This window comes from Marmota marmota, unplaced genomic scaffold (genome assembly GCF_001458135.2).
Source record: "Marmota marmota marmota unplaced genomic scaffold, marMar, whole genome shotgun sequence".
Taxonomy (NCBI): Eukaryota; Metazoa; Chordata; class Mammalia; order Rodentia; family Sciuridae; genus Marmota; species Marmota marmota.
Genome location: NW_026000051.1, coordinates 6,693,248 through 6,697,771, shown reverse-complemented (window position 1 = coordinate 6,697,771; position 4,524 = coordinate 6,693,248).

The following is a 4,524-nucleotide window of genomic DNA, read 5'->3' as shown; positions in this document are numbered from 1 at the left end:
AGGGGGGAGGGTGGAGGATGGGAAAGGCAGCGGAGCACAACAGACACTAGGATGGCAATTTGTAAATCAATGGATGTGAAACTGATGTGATTCTGCTATCTGTGTATGGGGTGAGGGGGGGAGTTCATAACCCACTTGAATCAAAGTGTGGAATATGATATGTCAAGAAATTTGTAATGATTTTGAAACAACCCACAATCAAAAAAAAATTAAAACCAAAAAAAAAAAAAAAAATATACTCGATTTGTACAATGAATCAAAATGCATTCTGCTGTCATATATATCTAATTAAAAATATTAATTAATTTAAAAAATAGACTCTACTGTCATGTATAACTAAAAAGAACAAATTTTAAAAACCAGGGCTGGGGTTGTGGCTCAGTGGTAGAGCACTGCCTGGCATGTGTGAGGCACTGGGTTCAATCCTCAGCACCACATAAAAATAAATAAAGACATTGTGTCCATATACAACTAAAAAAGTATTTCAATTTAAAAAAAAAAAAACACAAATGAGTGAGGAAAATGTGGCATATGCATATAAGGTAGTATTATTCAACCTTTAAAAGTAAGGAAATTCTCATTATCTGCAACATGGATGAAACATGCAGGCATTGTGCTAACTAAAATAAGCTAGTCACAAAGAGACAAATATTGCATGATTCTATTTATATGACATACCTAGAACAGTCAAGTTCATAGAGACATAAAGCAATGATTACTAGGGGTAGAGGGGAAGGAGAAATGGCAAATTAGTGGTTGACAGGTACAGAGTTTTAGTTTTGCAAGATGAGAAGATTGATTGTTGGTGATTTTGGTTGCAGAACAATGTGAATGTACTTAATGCCACAGAACTACACACTTAAAAATGGTTAAAATAGTAATTGTTGTGTATATTTTTACCATTTTAAAAGATTTTTTTAAGAAAAGATCTATGGCTTAAAGAAAGAAGGCTTGGGATATAGTTCAATGGTAGAGCAATTGCCTAGGGTTTGCAGGGCCCTGGGTTTGATCATCAGCACTGCAAAAAATAATAATAATAATTTTTTAGTTATAGGTGGTCACAATATCTTCATTTTATTTTTTTATGTGGTGCTGAGGATTGAATGCAATGCCTCACACATGCTAAGTGAGCGTTCTATCTCTGAGCAACAACCCCAGCCCACTGAAATTTTTTTTTATAAAGAAGAAAGGAAGAGTGCTCATCTTCTTCTTCTCTGACTTTGTGCGTCCTTACATCTGGCAGCATATCAACCCAGCTTTTCTCACAGAACTGATAATAATTTTAGCAAAATCCTCATACAAAAGATGTTGTACAACATAGTAAACACCTAAAAATTTACAAGTACACAAACATTTAAACCCAGAATTTACAGCAAAATAAATGCTTAGACAGTGACCATGGAATTATTTCAACAAGTGTGACAGAGGTAGAAAATAAACCCAAGTATATGTATGTCTAAGTACTGATTTAGGACTATATAACCTTAAGAGAAAGTCAGTCTATGGGAAAAAAAGATGGGTGCATATAGAGTAAATTTCATATATCAGAGTCAAGGTCTCCTAATACAACTTTATTGCTTCAGTTTTTTTTTTTTTAAAGGGTCAACTTGCATTAAACAAAGCAACTACCATGTACTAACAATGCCACAACTGACAGTCCAGTATAATGACCTGGTTTTCCAGTGACACCGAAAGATGGGGAAATAAACTCCAAGGACCCTAGTTCCTACAGACTGAAGAGGGCAGACCATAAGAGATTAAAAGCTATGCACAGCTCACTGGAGTCTGTGCTCTCATAGCTCCCCCCTGGCAATCCCCTAATGTGTCTAAGGACTGGGATAAAAGTGACAGTCTCATAAAGGGGATAATAAGAGATAAAGCTTCTTCTCCATGTGTTCGAAGATTCCAGAATCCAAAACTTAACTTCTCTCCTGTTCATCCATCCAACTTTCATTAAGAGCAATTTACACCATCTAGAAAAGCTTCAAAGTTAAATGCTACTGTTCTTTTTATCTTATCAAACCCATAAAATCAGGACCAAGGGGTGGTCAGCATATAAAACCTTGATAGGATCACAATAAATTCTCAAATCAAATAATTGGTTTAAGTTAGAGCCCAATTCATCAACAATAAGGTAACCTAGGATTCAGGCAAAAATCAACTGCCTTCTTGCATTTTAGAAACATGAACATTTCTCCTGACACAAGCACATACGTGTAAGCAACCTTTGAGTGGGTAATGCCACCAAACAAAAGCAACACCTTCAAAGTCTCTCCCAGTGACTAGAAGCAGCCAGACACTCAAACTGCCAGTCCTGAATTACGGCCTCTGAATGGTGAGAGCTTCACATTTCACTGATCAGGGCACAGCCCAATCAGAAGACAAACCCCTGCACTGCCAGGGACCAGCAAATCCGCTTTCTTCCAGTGTGCACATGACTGAATGTGCTTCTGTCCATCATCTGGGTCATATATAGTTCAATGCGAGCTGAGCAGACAGGGCTGCAAGGAAATCTGGCGCGGTTCAATACCTTGTCTAGCCTGGGTTCCAGTATCTATTTATTTTATTTTATTTTTTTTAACTGACAAACTCATTTCTCTACCAGGACATGATGCTGTGCTGGTTGGAAGTTCCATTTCTACAGCAAGAATCCTATCTGGAAGCACAGAAGTTGTCCTTTAGCCACAGCAGCTTGAACTTTTTTGATTGTTGTTGCTGCTTTCTCCCATCACCCCCATCCCCTTTGACAAAGATCCAACTGTAAAAAGTCTTACGTAACAGTTCAGGACTACTTCGGTTCTTTTACTGGGTAAGCACTTTCAATTTGTTTTTTGTTTTTTTTTAACTAAAAACCATTTTAAAATTGAATCTGTTGAGAGGCTTGACTAAAATCATTTAAGTAATTTGTGTAGTGAAATACTGTCAGTGAATTTTTTAGTCTCATTTCTGCACGTGCTCCTTTGTTCTCAGAACAGAAGCTTTTATACACACCCCATAACGCAGCTGGAGAAGAGTTATGAAGTCAGTTATTATAAGGAACACAAAGGTTGCTTTGCATTCTTTGCCTTTAGATAATTAATTTTGTAGTTGTTTTCTTAAAGCAGAGTTAATTAAAGAAGGAAGAAATTCACAAAAGAATAAACTGCTAGAGAATCTAGCAAAGTTTGAAGTTATTACCACCTTTTCTATATGTAGTTTTGTGTGGCCAAACACTTGTGCCGCCTGGGGCGGTGGGGGTAGAGGCAAGCATAGACAGAGAGGAACTAAGCCAGACATGGACAAAGGCATGAGCCAAAACCAGACAGTCCTGGCCGTTCGATAGGCCAGCAGTGGGTGAGACAGGTCAGCCAGCTGCAGGGGCGGGAGGGGGGAAGGGGCATGGATGCGTGAGGTGCTCATGCGTGCGATCGTGACTAGATTCTGAAACTGCCAGCCATTTTCCCAGCTATGCTTTTGTACAATCTAAAGGAATGTATCTCCTCTGAAGCAGTCTTGCCAGAGCCCAGTGAGAGAAAGAAGTTATGATAAATACCACAACGTATGGAATCAGAAAATGCTGAGAACTGGGGTGGGCTAGAGGGAATGTAGAGGGTGTGGAAATTTTTTAGTGATCTGGAATGTGTTGAGTGACAGGAAGTGCCCCCAAGCCTCCCCCCACAACCAACTCTTCTCAGTCGCGCCTGCTTTTGTCTAACTCTTGTAATCTACACACTACTGCTTACAAAGCTGTCTGAGTTTAAGACAAAAAGAAACATAAAAGGCTCTCCATTTCATAGTACCTATGATATGGAAGGAGTGTAAAAACACAGCTATTCAAGTATGTGGAGATTTTTTTTCAGGTATACAGAAGAAAGATAAAATAATTTTCCATGGAAAAATGAGAACTCTGGATTATAGTCAAGATCCAAACTTGCTTTAAAAAAAAAATCTTGATTCTGTTATAATGCTTAGGTCTGCTCCTTAATTTGAAAGAGATTTGTATGGTGAAAATACTCCATTTGAAGTTTTCTCTAGTTTCTATGTAAAAATTTGAATTTGGGGAGAAAAAATTCAAAGTAGTAGAGTGCACTTAAAAAAAAAAAAGAAAAAAGGAGGATTTATCCTTTCATTGTTGGAAAGTATTTTGAAGAACTGGTTTCTTGGAGAAAGCAGCTCTCTCTTACTTTTTGCTTGTATGCCATAAAGATAACTTAATGTTACAATAAATGGAAGGTTAAAAACTTCTGAGAGAAAATAAGTGTTCTAAGTGAAAACAACTTAGGATTTCCCCAAACTTCCATATTCTCAACAGATACACTAAAACTTAACAGAAAAGTAGCCAAGTAATTAAATGGCTAATCCTACTTCTGACAGTATGAAATGGAACATTAGTGTACATAAAATGATATTCTGGAATGTTTCTACCGTCTACCACAAAGGATGTTAGTGGTCAGCCTAGGAGTTAATCTTTCCTAGCGTGGCTCTGAGCCTTCATGCCGAGCAGACGTTATTCACATGACGATTCGAAAAGTCCATTCACATATC